Raw genomic sequence first — 16,372 nt, forward strand, 5'->3', positions numbered from 1 at the left:
AATGCTCGTTTGCATATAATGTTGTCAATCTAATTGCGTAGCTGTTTCAAAGCACAATAACAGATGCAATGAGCCAAACAGCTTCCTCATGGGTTATGTCTGTCTATGCACTCTATTCTCTCCCCATGGTATTATCTAAAATTTTATTAGTGTAATCCAATCTTCTGGTCTCAACCACACTTCCTGTCACCCATTTCAGCTATTGAACATGCTGTATAATTAAATATTTTACAATGTCAGTACAAAACTTAACAGTCCCAAACTTAAGCACTCTAATCTTTATTTTTTTGACATATTAGGAAGTATTGTATACAGTTACTTTTCCAGTTTAATGCAGCATCTTGCATAGCCTTGGAATGCATTCCTAAACTGTCTACTTGAGAAACTTAACTATATACTTTAATGCTAGGGACTAACCTGATGTTTACCGTTGAATGGCTTTGAGAACTTCATGATGATACCTACTTGTGTGGTGTAAATTGGGTAATTTACACAACCATTATGGCAGAAAAGCTGCTAGTTGTTCATATGAAAAATATTACTTGTCTAGAACCTCAGATCGTTCCAGCAGATGTATAAATAGAGTGCACCTCCCTTACCATAACTATCAGCTTCCTTTTGCAAATGAAGATTAGTTGAACCACTCCCATTGCCTCTTTGATTAGATTAGATTACTTACAGTGTGGAAACAGGTCCTTCGGCCCAACAAGTCCATGCCGACCCGCCGAAGCGCAACCCACCCATACCCCTACATTTACCCCTTTAACCTAACACTACGGGCAATTTAGCATGGCCAATTCACCTGCCCCGCACATCTTTGCACTGTGGGAGGAAACCGGAGCACCCGGAGGAAACCCACGCAGACACGGGGAGAATGTGCAAACTCCACACAGTCAGTCGCCTGAGTCGGGAATTGAACCCGGGTCTCTGGCGCTGTGAGGGAGCAGTGCTAACCACTGTGCCACCGTGCCGCCCTTTGCTTTTGCTTTCTTGATAAACAAGCTTTGTTTCTAAAAAGAAATTGGGACTTTTCACAGCTAAACTAAGGCTATTGCAGAGATAACTGTTTAGTGGTAAAATTAGAGTTTCCAGTTATGATTTCAGCAAACACAGACTGCCTTGACTGTCTCTGAAAAGGAGGACCAGTGAGATTTTCAATTTATATTTTCGACTTGGGCAGTTGTAACTAATGTTCTGTGCACCAATGCTTTCTGGCTCTGCTAATCACTAATGGGTGGTGGTGCAACTAAAACTTTGCCATTATCACTCAGACCTGCAATCATTTTTCTTTTCTGCTCATTGCCTAATATGTTTTGTTCAATTTGCTCTTTCTCATGGTTGTGGCCTGTCTCGATGGATTGTGTTTTGCAATCTTTGCTTTCAATTAAGGAACAATAGTTGTAGCATTTCAGAATGATTGTTGTATGTAAAGTATTGTGATTGAGACAATTCCAAAATACGTGATAACATAGACATAATACCATGAACAGAGTTTTTAAAGCCTCGTTACTACCTATCTATATCTGTCTGTCTATATCTATCTATCTATCTATCTATCTATCTATCTATCTATCTATCTATCTATCTATCTATCTTCCTACCTATCTCAGTCTATCTATATCTATCTCGTTAAAAAAAAGCAGTCCATCAAAAATGGTTGATATAACCACATGACTGAATTTAACAGTGATTGTCAGAAGTAAACACAAGCCACAAAGTCAATGCTTGATGTACCTCATGATGGGACGACAATTACAACGATTGTCTTGTAAATTAGAGCAAGAGAAATATTGTACTTCGTAGAATTGGAAGTTTACTCCAATCCTGTAAGATGTAAATAACTTTCCAGTAAAGATCTGGGATGGGTAATAGACAATTGCCAATTTTGAAATAGCAGACATTGGAGAAGTCAACACTTCAGACCTGGTAATGTGTGAAAAACAGGATTAATTAATGAACTCATTAGTGAAGGTGTCCCAATACAGCAATGATCATAATATGACTGAATTTCAAATTCAGTGTGAGGAAGAAAATAATGGATCTAAAGCTATTGTTTACACTTTAATAAAGGAAAATTATGAGGATAATGCTGACTGAAGTCAACTGCAAAATTAGATCAAGGAATAGGCAGTAAAGATGCAGTAGCAGGCATTTAAGGGGATATTTGAGAATACTCAGCGAAGATACATTGCAGTGAGAAAGAAAGATTCCACAGGAAGGATATACTATCCATGCCTGAACAAGAAAGTTAAAGACACTGTCAAATTAAAAGTGAAAGCATATAGTGCGGCAAAGATTAGTGTCAGATCAGTAGATTGAAAAGAACATGAGAAACAGCAAAGTTTGGCTAAAAGAATAATAATGAAGGCTAATTAGAATGTGAGAACAAATTAGCTGGAAATATAAAAGCAAATATAGTTTATACATTTATTTGAAAGAGAAAAGGTTAAGTAAAGTGAGTGAGTCTGGGGAAACAATGCTCGAAAGTAAGGAAATGGAAAGTGAATTGAACATATTTTGTGTCTGTCCTTACTGTAAAGATACAGATAGCAAATCAGAAATAATAGTAAATCAACGGATGAAAAAGAGGGAGACTTGGAACAATTGCAATCAATTCAAAGAAAGAGTATTTAGGAAATTATTGGAAATCAAATTTGTGCAGGTCCTCATGCAGTTCATCTTAGGGTCTTAAAAGAAGTGGCTACTTTTCATTCTCCAAAGTTCCCATGATTCTGGAAAGGTACCATTAGATGGAAAGGAGTGACTATATCTCCTCTATTCAAGAAAGGAGCAATTCAGAATCCAGGAAACTACAGGCCATTTAGCTGAATATCTGTCATAGGGAAAATGCTGGAATCTATTGTTCAGGACATTATAACAAGACACTTAGAGAATCTCAAGACAATCATGCAGAGTCAACATAGTTTTGTGAATGGGAAATCATGTTTGATCAATTCATTAGAGTATTTTGAGGAAATAAGAATGAACTTGGATAAAGGAGAACCTCCAGATGTGATGGATTCGGATTTCCTGAAGGCGTTTGATGAGGTGTCGTGTCATAGATTACTACAAAAGAAGAGCTCATAGTATAAGAAGTATGATATTAGCATACATACAGAGTTCATCAAATGATAGAAAGCAGAGTGTAGATATAAATTAATCATTTTTGGATCAGCAAAATTCAATGAATGATGTGCAACAGGGACCATTGCTCGAGCCTCATCTACTTACAATTCTTATCAATGACTTGGATGAAGGGGCCAGTTGTTTGCTTGCTAATGTTTTAGTGATACAAAGGTAGTCATGAAGAGGATGTAAGAATACTGACAATGAAAATGGATAGGTTAAGTGAGTGAAAAAATATTGGCAGATGGAGTTCAATGTGGATAGGTACAAGCTTGTCCAACTTTAGCAGGATAAATAAAAAAAAAAGCATATTACAGGCAGTACTTGATTAATATTGTTCCAATTAACACAGTTTACATGGTTTTACTTTACAACCCATAATTTCAACAAACTGTGCCAGATTAACAATAATGTGGTTCATACCTGACTCTCAGCACCTATTCGGGGTTTCCAATCTGAGTGATAGTTCCATCTTTCATGGGTCCTAAAGCACTCTAACCATGACAAGCATAAAAACTGTCGTTAAGACAAGCAGGAAACCATTTATACTTAGTCATAAATTACATTTGCACTCTAGGTTCAAGCGTGGTAAGCAAAACATGGATATCCAAAGATCTTCATGTCTCACTGGTTTGACTTTGCATACAATTCGATGTAATGCTTATACAATTAAGGTGAGTATCAAAAGTGCAACTCAATGCAACTCAAACGGTTCATGCACAACCTGAGATAGTGGACGATTTGGAAAGACTGATCTGATCCTGGATTGAACATCAAAATCAAAGACATGTATTGCGTGTTTTGAATATGCTGTTGGAGAATGTTAGATGTCTATGTGAGGAGTTTGAAACAAAATCAAATTATCCTGATGTGAAACTTTTCTGTACCATCAGTCTGATGATCCTTAACCTTTAGCTTCCAGAACTGCAGATGGGTCTGATGAAGATCCACATCCTTCAGAGAAGCAGACTTGCAGCTGAGGTACAAACATTAAAGACGTCCTTTTTGCATATCTCCATGTCTATTTTGCCATTTTATTGTTAACCTTGTGTTTGTATTTTGTATTTGTTTGATGTTTTGGGAATGTAACCCAAACATTTACATGAGTTGCTATTGGAATATGTGTTTCAAATAAAGCGGTTTTGCATGTTGTGATGATTTTCAGGAGCATAACTACTGGTTTGATTGAGCACATTCGCTGTATTTAAATGGAGAGAGATTAAAGATCTCTGGGGGTTATAATTACAAAATGTTGGCACAGGTTTGCAGGTACTTCAAGTGATTAGGAAAACAAATAATGGTGTCATTTATTGCAAAATGAATGAAATGTTACTGTGCCTTGCTACAGTTGTATGGAGAAATAAAACCTAGAATGTTATATTTAGTTTTGGTCTCCATATTGAAAAGTTATACTATTGTATTAGTAGCAGTTCATAGCAGGTTCACTCAGCCAATTCCTGCGATTAGGGTTTTACCTTCTGAGGAAGCATTGCACAGTTTGTGATCTGTATCCATTGGAACCTCTATCCATTGGAGTTTAGAAGAATGAGAGGTGATCTTAGTGAAACATCTAAGATTCCAAGGGGACTTGACAGGGTAGATACTTCTATTTGTATGAGAGATGTAAGGCTATGGGACATAGCATAAGAGATAAGGGTGGTTCCATTTAAGTCTGGGATGAGGATAAGATAGCTGTGAATGCAGACTTGTTGGGGAATGGAAAGTGGAGTTTTGGCTACAATTAGAACAACCACGATATTATCAACTGCTGTAGCAGGTTTGAAGGGCTGAGTGGCCAACTCCTGATGTTAGTATGTACGTATGTTTGATGGAACATGTGCTTTCTGCCTTAGCTCCTGCCCACACAACTCCTAGCCAAGAATTAAAATCACATTTTGTATTTATGAAATTATTTTAAAAGTTTGGAATTGTTAATAAATTATATATCATTAGCTGCATTGATATTTTCATTGTATTAAATTCACATTGCTAATTCTGAAATGCGAGAAACCAAATCTGGAACTAGAATTACAGCACATTATTATAGAGGGATAGTGACATTAGGCTGAATCTAAAAGTTTTTCTGGCTGAGGTTTTACAGAGTTTTTAGAGGGATTCTCTCCATGAGGCTTTGTGGGTTTCCTTACCACATTTTGCTAAACTTGCCTCATTAACTGCCTACCCTTCCCCAATATGCTGTCGTCATCTGATTTTGGACCCATTCTGCCATACCAACTTACTGCCGCTGGGACATCTCAGAATGGACCGGTATCCCTTGGCTCCAGCACTATCTTTAAAAGACACCTGAACAAGCACTGTTAGTCCAGAGCTGTCCTGTACAGTTCCTGACGTTTGCCCTAGACATGGCAGGTAAGGGAAAATTGGTGCTCTGCTTTGCGAGCAGTATCTTGGAGGGTCTGGTGGATAGGGTGGGTGCAAAGGAGGTTTTTCCTCTCCCTTCAGGACTGCCAGAGGGGGCCTAGACCATGCCAGCATATTTCTAGGTTGCCCCCCAGGATAAAATAGACTCAACCATCTTGTGGAATGTCCAGCATTGTAAGAAGAGGGTCAATGATCTTATCCACTTTGCTGGCATAAGTGCCACTACCTCCTTTCTGCTACCTCACACAACCAGTGAGCTGGTCACCTGGTACCCGCTCTGACCTCAGTGTCAAGAATTGTCAGCATCTTATTTGCTCGTGGTGGATGGTCTGTTAAAAAGCTGTGTATTAATGGGCTAGATCTGCAGTTAATAACATTAATAAAAAAAACCCTGTCGATAGGCAAGTCGCTGGTGCCGAGTGAAAATCTTTCTGCAACACCTGGAGCTTAGATAAAGATGCAGAGTACTGTTCCCAACATCCAAATAAGGAGAAAGTGAGGACTGCAGATGCTGGAGATCAGAGCTGAAAAATGTGTTCCTGAAGAAGGGCTTATGCCCGAAATGTCGATTCTCCTGCTCCTTGGATGCTGCCTGACCTGCTGCGCTTTTCCAACAACACATTTTTCAGCCAACATCCAAATAAGTGAAGTTGGACTTTTCATGTGCAATTCCACCGCATTCCTTGTTCAGGCCCTTATAAGATTACATTCACTAAATATTACATAGGCTGTACATATTTTTGATGTTTATAATATTGCTTTAAGAGCACAAGAACATGGATATTTTGTTTCCTTTAACTTTTAGTATTATCAACACAAGTAGCGAGATATTTCAGCAACTAGCCACATTCTAGAATGTTTAACTTTCTTGGCTCAGTGTGACCATTAAATATTTTCTGTAGGGATAAGTGACCTGGCTTGGGATCAAGCTTTACGGTTTGTTTGAGTTGATTGTTCTTCAGTCCTTTGCTCAAATAGGCATTCTTCATATAACAACCTTAGCAATTTATGTTTCCTAGTCTACTCAGCTGTGAAGAACATCACAGCCAAGCCTGATTCTGTTCCCATCAAGTGTTTCAAGCATACTTTCCAGCCAAAGTGACTGGCTAGACAACAAGAAATTACTGGGACTGTAGCATTGAGGTCATTTTACTGGATTAGTAATTAAGAGGCCTACAAAATTGCTCTTGAGACATGAGTTCAAATCCCATCGTTACAGTTGGGAGAACTTAAATTCAACTCATTAATAAATCTGAAAGCAAATCTTAGTTTAATTAACAATGACCATAAATGAACTGAATTGTTGCTAATATAAATCCATTGGATCGATGATGTCCTTTTGTGAGGAAATCCACTGCCTTGACCAGGTCTGGTCTGTTATGATTCCAAACCAATAGCAGTGTGACTCCGAATTTTGCTCTGAAGTGGTCTAATAAGTTTTAGGTGGTTCACTGCCACATGCCCAGGGACGGTTAGAAAGAGGCTGAAGTGCTGCACTCATCTTCCAAGAACAAATAAAATGAGCAGTGACTACTTTTTAGTCAAAAAGCATGCAGAAAAGCAATCAGGTTCCTATTTCTAAGAATCTAGATGTGAGAACAGCTGTTAATACTTGCACCAAAGGGTAACTTTACCTTGTGGTCGTTTTTCCTTTCATTTTATAGTACATGAATTCTTCAATTGCAATTTTAAACTCCATCCTAACGTGCATCAGAATTTTTTAACATTTCAGCTATGAATGTGAACCTCTATCCTCACTTTCTCACACAGAGCAATAAAACAGCAAATTCCTTGAATTCCAAAAAACCGTTTGCTGTTGCGACCAGGCACAGCAATGATTTTGAGCCAGAGCGATTGATGTGGCCAATGAAGCAGTTTTGTGATTGATGACTTATTCTGACCATCAAGAGCCACTGAGGAAATTACTGCTTCTTTCTAAATGGTGATGCAGTTTGCCTTGAGGGATTTGTGTGCGTGCGCGTGCACACGCAGGCTTTTGCATGTAGAGTTCTTTTAAACTGAAGCCAGCTGCTGTAAAAACTAAGCTGTTTATAGGCTATGACCTGCTTTCAGTGGAAAAAATCCCTTGATTCTTATAACTGACGGCAGACAGGATGTTGTCTTTACTTGTAGTTGAGCACAAACTGGAAATCAAACCAATAAAAGGAGAACAATAAACTCATTGTCTCTGGGGGCTATTGGCTGATAGGGTATATGTTGGCTATTAACCTCTGGTACTAATGTGAAGGAGAGATATTGAGACAGCTAAATTGGATATTCCCCAAAAAAGGGACATGGGGTTTCTGATGTGCAATTAAAGAAAGTCTGTGTTTGTATAGGATCTTTCATGAACACACGGCTTTCCAAAGTGCTTTGTATTATGTGAAAAGCTTTTGATGTGTGATCATTCGTTGCCTTGAGTTTACATGATCAAGAGTAATGAGTGTCTGCCATGGATCTTCATGAGTCCATAAGATTTAGTAGCAGAATTAGGCCATTCAGCCCATTGAGTCTGCTGCACCATTCAATTATGGCTGATACGTTTCTCCTGCCTTCTCCCCCTAACCTTTTGATCCCTTTACTGGGCGGCACGGTGGCACAGTGGTTAGCGCTGCTGCCTCACAGCGCCAGAGACCTGGGTTCAATTCCTGCCTCAGGCAACTGTCTGTGTGGAATTTGCACATTCTCCCCGTGTCTGCGTGGGTTTTCTCCAGGTGCTCTGGTTTCCTCCCACAGTCCAAAAATGTGCTGGTTAGGTGAATTGGCCATGCTAAATTGCCCATAGTGTTAGGTGAAGGGGTAAATGTAGAGGAATGGGTCTGAGTGGGTTGCTCTTCGGAGGGTTGGTGTGGACTTGTTGGGCTGAAGGGCCTGTTTCCACACTGTAAGTAACCTAATCTAATCAAGGACCTATCTATCTCTGTCTTAAATACATCTCAATGACTTGGCCTCCATGGACTTATGCAGCAATGTGTTTCACAAATTCACCAGTCTCTAGCTGACGAAATGCTTCCTCTTCACGGTTCTAAATGGTTGTCCCTTCACTCTGAGGTTGAGCTTTTGGGTCCTAGTCTTGCCTACTAAAGGAAACATCTTCTCCATGTGCACTCTATCTTGGCCTCTGCAGTAAGTTTCAGTGAGATCCCCTCTGATCCTTAAACACTCAGAGTCCTCAACTACTCCTCATATGACAATCCCTTCATCACCATAAACCTGCTCTGGACACCCTCCAAGGCCAACACATCCTTCCTTAGTATGAGGCCCAAAACTGCTCATGGTATTCCAAATGCAGTCTCATTAGACTCAGCAGTACATATCTGCTTTTGTATTCTAACCCTCTTAAAATGAATGCTAACATTGCATTTGCCTTGCTAACTGCATGCAACATTGTTAACTAACAGGTCAGTTCTCGACCAAAGATCTTTGGAAACACAGGGCTCAACATCCTGTAAGATATTGGGAGTGGAGTGGAAGATTCTAATTCCTTTTCTTTCCTTTACTTTTGCCGCCATGTGTTAGGTTGAGAAAACAGGATTTGGAAGAGAAGTTGTTTTTTTGGTCATTGGTGTGTAGTGCCTAGCCTATTGAAATTAATTTTGCAAGAGATTTGCTTGTGGAGCTGGCTTTGAACAACAATAGCATTTGTTTGATGGCCCTTCTATTGAATCTGGCAGATGGGAATGGGGTGAAGACATGCTGATCGAATTTCTCCAGCGCTGTAATAAATCATTGATATCCAGGGATGCTTTGGCGAAGTGAGGGGAAGGGTGGGGGTGGATAACTCACTGCCCGATTCATAGGCCCCCCACCCCCGCCCATCCAGACAGAAGGATCAAAAGCGAATATGCCTAGCAGAAACTCACCCGTAAAGCCCTAACATACTGGGGGACTGCTAAAGTGGTTGAGAGTGGGCCCTCCATCAATCAGTGTCTTGGGCCAGGAGACAGAGGATTGCTTTGAGGAGTGTCAGTTCAAGTCAGGGAACAGATAGGTTCAGTGGGGAGAGAAATGCCAGGCTAGAGTTCGGGCCAGAGTGAAGGATATCAGCTAGGGGGTTGTCAGGCTAGGTTGAGTGTCAAGCTGGTTGAGTTTCAGGGTAAGAATCAGGGATTATGGAGTGATCAGGCCAGGGTGAAGAAATGGCTTAAAAGAGCTTTGGGCTGGAAGTGGAGATGGCATCAGATTTGGGGGGCATCAGATGCCAGGAGGCAGGTGTTGGGTATGGCACGGTTAGGTTGAAGGATGATTTGGAGTTGGATAAGAGTGGGAGATGGGTTGTATCAGGGATCCTGGCATGCGAGGGTTCATGGGAGGTGTGGTTAAGAGGTCACTGATGAGTTGGATGTTAGTTCAATAGTTACTGAAGGGCTGGTGCAGCATTTTTTTTATCATCCTGCATGATTATTAAGCTTAAATAAGTTGGAACTCTCCCTCAAATTCTCCACCTTAATTGACTCTTTTGGTGAGATTCAGATGCTGATGAATTCTCATTGGAAAATTCAATTTCCTGAGTGATCACCATGAGTCAACTTTGTCAGCGATTTCACTTGACCCTGACATAGAACACGAGTCCACAGTGCTCTATCGACTCTCTGACCAGTGAAAATCATAATGTCTTACCTCTTTAAACCCACCTAAAATGCTTAAAGCTAACATATATGCCTTAAAATGCAAGTGTATTGTGGCTGGTGAAGGTGCTGACTGTCATTTAAGAAGTGAAACTGAGATTGGAAATAATGAAGAATTGCACAATTGAGGATAGAACAAGCTTCAAGGTTCTCAGCTGTTGTTGGAGGTGTTGGTGGAGGGGATGAAAAAGAGAGATGTCTTCTATCTGCATGGATCCAGAAAGGCCTTCTAAATGTAGTTAAAATGCAATGGAAGCAGATAACTGGAGCTTGGGTCAGGGATATCACAGATTTGCTGCATGACATCTTTCTGGGGAAGGGACATCACCCAGATGTTGTGGTCCACATATAGGCAGGGAGAGGGATGAGATTCTGAAGGCAAAATTCAGGGAGTTAGGAAGGAAATTAGAAAGCAGAATTTCAAAAGCAGAAACTTCAGGATTACTCCTGGTGCTACTTGCAAGTGAGCTGGTGCTCGTGGGTGGAACAGCAGACATTGATTGGAGTTACTTATAGGCCACTAAATAGTAGTGGAAGTATGGGGCATGGTATAAATCACAATATGAGAGATGCTTAAAGCAAGTGCAACATTGTTAATCATTATGGTTTTAATTTGCATGTGGACTGAGCAAACCAGTCAAGCACTAAAACTGTGGAGCACAAGTTTCAGGATGGTTTCTAGAGCAGTAGGTTGAAGACATGAGAGGATAAGCTATTTTGTATGTAGCATTTTCTAATGAAAAAGGGATAATTAACAATTGTATTGCAAAAGAACCATTAGAGAGGAGTGACCACAATATGATCAAATTTTACATTATGTTTGAAAGTGAAGTAGTTCAATTTGAAGCGAGGGTATTAGAAATGAATAAAGGAAATTATGAACACACGACACACAAGTTGGCTGAGCTGAGTTGGGAAAATACATTAAAGGGCATGACTGCACAGAGACAATGGGTAGTTTTCAAAGGGCTATTTTAAATTATTGATGACCTAGACATATTATCATTAGGCTATTAATCTAGAAAGGAAGTGGGTCCTGCAGATGCTGGAGATTAGAGTCAAGATTAGAGTGGTGCTAGAAAAGCACAGCAGGTCAGGCAGCATCCAAGGAGCAGGAAAATCGATGTTTTGGGCTAGGGCTTTTGCCTGAAACGTCGATTTTCCTGCTCCTCCGATGCTACTTGACCTGCTGTGCTTTTCCAGCACCACTCTAATCTTGACTATTAAGAAACTCAGCAAATGTTCTAGGGACCCGATTTGAATCTCACCTCACCAGATTGTGGAATTTGAATTCAATAAAAATCATGTAGAATTAAGAATCTACTGATGACCATAAAATTGTTGTCAATTGTCGGAAGAAGTCATCTGCCTCACTAATGCCCTTCAGGAAAAGAAATTTGCCATTCTCATCTGCTGTAGCCTATATGTGACTCCAGACACACAGCAATGTAGCGGACTCTCAACTACTCTCTGAAATGGCCTAGCAAGCCACTTAGTTGTATCAAATCACTAAGAAGTCTCAATAAAGAAATAAAATCAGCATCAACCTAGGCACCAACAAACACAATGGCAGAAACATCTCTGTTAACCCTGTCTTCCTTACTAACATCTGGGGGGTAGTGCCAAGATTGTGACAGCTATTTCACAGACTAGTCAAGCAACAGTTGACACAGTTATACTCTTAGAATCATACCTTACAGACAATGTCCCAGACACCATCGTCACCATCCTTCCTATAATATGGCGACCAAAACTGCACACAATACTCCAGATGCGGCCCCACCAGAGTCTTATACAGAACATGTCCTGTCTCACTGGTAGGCAAAATCCCACAGATGTGGTGGTACAGTGGCATACAGTCTAGATGGTGTCACCCTGGGAGTCCTCGACATTGACTCCAGACCCCATGAAGTCTCAGGGTTTCAGGATAAACATGGGCAAGGAAAGCTCCTACTGATTACCACACACCATCTTCCCTCAGCTGATGATCAGTACTTCTTCATCTTGAACAACACCTGGAGGAAACACTGATCGTGGCAAGGGTGCAAAATGTATTCTGGCTGGGGAATTTCACAACAGTGGCTTGGCAACAGCACTACTGATTGAACTGGTCAATCCTAAAGACATAGCTGCTAGACTGGGTCTGTGGCAGGTGGTGAGGGAACCAACAAGAGGAAAAAAACATACTTGACCTCATCCTTATCAATTGTTAGCTGTGGATGTGCCTGTCCATGAGAGTATCGGTAAGAGTGACACCACACAGTCCTTATGGAGACAAAGTCCTGTCTTCACAATGAGAGTACTCTCCATCTTGTGCAGCACTACCATCGTGCTATATGAGTCAGACTTCAACATGTTTAGCAGCTCAAGGCTGGGTATCCATGAGGCACGATGGACCATCAACAAGCAGCAAAATTATACTCCAGCACAATCTGTAATCTCATGGCCCAGCATATACCCCACTCAGCCATTACCATCAAGGGAGGGGTCAACCCTGGTTCAGTGAAGAGTGCAAAAGATCATGCCAATATCAGCACCAGGCATACTTAAAAATGAGGTGTCAATCTGGTGACATTACCAAACATGACTAATTGCATGTCAAACAGCATAAGAAATGAGTGATAGACAGAATTAAGCAATCCCATGACCAAGGATCAGTCCTAAGCTCTATAGTCGTGCTGCATCTAGTCATGAATGGGGTGGTGGACAATTAAACAACTCACTGGATGAAGCAGCTTCACCAATATCCCCATAATCAATGACAGAAGAGCCCAACACATTCATATATTATCAATGATTTGGAGTTGGGGACCAAATGTAATATTTCCAGATTTGCAGATGATACATAGTTAAGTATGAATGTGTGCTATGAAGGAGATGTAAAATGTGTTCAAGAGTATTTGGACAGTCTGAGTGAATGGACAAGAACATGGTAGGTGGAATATAATGTGGAAATGTGAGGTTATCCACTTTGGTTGGAAGAACAAATGTACAGATTATTTCTTAAATAGTGTGAGATTGGAAAGTTTAGATATACAAAGGGACTTGCATCCTTGTCAATATGGCATTGAAGCTTAGTATGCAAGTGCAGGAAGCTAAGAGGAAGGCTAATATTTGCCTTTTATCGTAAGAGGATTTGAGTGCAGCAGTCGTGAAGTCTTTCTTCAATTGTATTAGAGTTTGATAATTCTGCACCTGGAGTACTGTGTATAGTTTTCACCTCCTTATCTCATTGTGGGATATAAATGAATTAATGTTATTTCTGCAAGTATAAATTCTGATACAGAACAGGAATGAGAAAATACATATTCAGCAAAAAGAAAGGATATGTTAGCATGAGACGTGAATACAGAACAATGGTGGATATATGGGCAAACAGGAAAGCATCTGTTTCCCCCTTACACGGAGACACAGGAACAAACCCTAATCAAAGAGGTCAAAGTGGCCTCTGGATGGAAATAGATGCTGATAGAAGAAAAGATATGCCTAATCAATAATCTACAATAGACTGACGTCAAACACCCTTATGGGAGTCAGAGATAAGAGTTTGTCACGGACAAGACAGGATAAACAGAAGTTGTGGGATAAGTCTTAAGGAAATCTGTGACGTAAGCGAAGCAGGGAACAGACAATGGAATAAGGAAAACATATGGGAAAAGAAACTGTATAAATTGCAAGGGTGTTTTGGGATATACTGTGCATTTTGTCATTGTCTTACCTGGTAATTAGACAAAGCACCCACCTATAGGTGTATAAATAAAACGACGCTGTTGTTCAAATATTTGTCTCGGACTGAAATTATTAAAGTGAGTGAGCTTTTGTTTCTCACATCATGAAAGATATGACTGCCATAGAGAGCGTGTAACAAAGGTTCACTAGACTTGTTCCTGGCATGGTGGGACTATGTTAAGAAGAGAGATTGAGCAAACTGGGCATGTCTTTCCTAGAGTTTCAAAGAATGAGAAGTGACTTCATTGAAACCTAGAAAACACTTGAAGGTATACCGGGTGTTTACAGGTAAGGAGTTTTCCCTGATGGGTGAGTCCAGAGCGAGGGGACAACATTTAAAAATAAGGAATATGGCAATTATGACCGAGATGAGGAGAAATCTTTTCATCAGAATGTTGTGAATATTTGAAATTCCCTACCCCAGGGGACTGCAGAGGTGCAATCTTTGAGTATATTTAAATTGGAGATTGATACTTATTTATTATCATTTGTGCAAAGTGTATGGGAATAAAGTGGATTGAAATGTTTGATCGGCTATAATTGTATTAAGTGGTGGAACAGGCTCGAAGGTTTGCATGGCTTACTCCTGTCCCTATGTTCCTAGGTTCTTAGGACTGTACCAAATGTCTAACCCTGAGGGCCTGTATGCATTACTGGCAAAAGTTCAATAACTTCATATAAGTGGTGAAAGTCAGTAGCTACATCTTAGTACATATCTCTCAAATGGTATCACTAGCCTGAGACATTGCTCAGATCACAACAGTCCCATCAATCTAACCCCATAGCTATCACTGATATGCTCCACTGTACCCTTATACACTTAGTGCTGTTTCAAGCTTTGCAACCTGATCTCTCAGGTCGCACATACTGATAATGACAAACACATCACACAGACTGCACAATCTCATTGATTTCATTCCATCTCTCTTGTAAGCTAATATGGTATACTACCTGGGACAGTGGGAATTAACCGGAGAAAGCCAAGTCTGTCTTGTCTGTTCTAACCCCATTGAGGAGATGGAATTGGAGCAGTGCATGCTAATGAGGCTGAAACTATTGAAGCTGATGATACTCACAAGTAATCCTTCCTTTGACGTTCCACTGTTTTAATCATTCCACATTCTACTTTGACTTGCAAGATGCATGGTATAACAATGCACCTCTTTCTACCTTGTGAGCTCACTCATTGCCTCTTTTCCCTCATCACAATGTTTCCCTTGTGCCTTTTACCTTTCTGATAATCAAAAACTGCAACTAGTTCAGGAGCAGAATAAATCCAAGAGAATAATGATGAAAACGCAACATTACTTGATTACACATTCACAGTTACTAGTTCATACTGGAAGAGAATTTTTGATGCTCGTAAAGTCTGTGCTGATACCAAGATCCTGTTGTATAAGGCAGTCATCCTTTGAACTCTTCTGTATAGCTCTGAAACTTGGATTAATGCCACCTCAAATCCCTTGAGAAGTAGCATCAATGAAACAGCTGGGAGGAAAGGCGTACTAACATCAGCATCCTTGAAGCAGCTATTAGTACCGGCGTCAAGGCCTTGATCATCTGAAACTAACTCTGTTGGGCCAGCCAGCCCAGCATTTCAAAGACTCTCCAAAGTCTTCCCTTCAGAAATGAACATTTCTTAGAGATGTTAACCCATGGGAGACCCTCATTCAGAAGAAACTAACTTGAAGGAACCTCCTGTACGATGGACCACAATGCTTCAAAAATGCCCTTTGACAAAAGGAAGTATGTAAAAGGAGCCAGAGAAAGGAACGCCCGTGATCACAGGGCTAACAACTAATTCCACCTCCCAGCTGCCAAATATGCAGTCGGAGATGTGTCTATATGATCGGGCACATTAGCCGCACAAGGACCCATGGAACCCATGACCAGTGACATGGAGTTTCCAAGGAACAATCATATTTGTTAGCGAGGGATTGCTGCCAGTGATGTACTGAAATCAATTGTAGCATAGGTAATAAATCCAAAACAGGATTTGTACATTGTGAGATACCAGGCACAAAAGTTCTGTAACTGACACCAACACAAGGACTTGGATGGGATGTTTTTTTCAGAAAAGACTAATCGGTTTGGAAATGCTTGGAGTATGGTTTTAAATGGGCTGCTGATTAAAATTGTTACTGTAAATGATACAGTAGTGGAAGGATCAATGAGCAGGGCATAGATTTAAGATAAAGGACAGTAGGTTTAAAGAGGATATGAGGAATTTGTTTTCATTCAGAGGGCGGTAGGAATCTGGAACTCACTGCCTATAATTGTGGTAGAGGCAGAAATCTTCATAATTTTAAAGAAGGCTTCTGAGGTTCACTTGTAAAAGTTAGGCATTCAGGCTGTGGACATAGTGCTGGAAAATTGGATTAGATCAGATTGATAATAGTTTCTGACTGGCACAGACTGGATGGACCATAAGACCTTTTTCTGTGCTTTAGACCTCTTTGACTCTATGTCAGCAGAGATTATTACATCTGTTAAAGGACAATCACATT

At 40.3% G+C, this 16,372-nt stretch overlaps 1 protein-coding gene across 4 annotated transcripts in view; it reads left to right on the forward strand.

Annotated features, from left to right (window-relative positions):
• Positions 1-16,372, forward strand: part of LOC122555303 (transmembrane protein 45B-like) — a 104,257-nt gene that overhangs the window by 25,645 nt on the left and 62,240 nt on the right. The window lies entirely within an intron of this gene.

This window comes from Chiloscyllium plagiosum, chromosome 12, assembly GCF_004010195.1.
Source record: "Chiloscyllium plagiosum isolate BGI_BamShark_2017 chromosome 12, ASM401019v2, whole genome shotgun sequence".
Taxonomy (NCBI): domain Eukaryota; kingdom Metazoa; phylum Chordata; class Chondrichthyes; order Orectolobiformes; family Hemiscylliidae; genus Chiloscyllium; species Chiloscyllium plagiosum.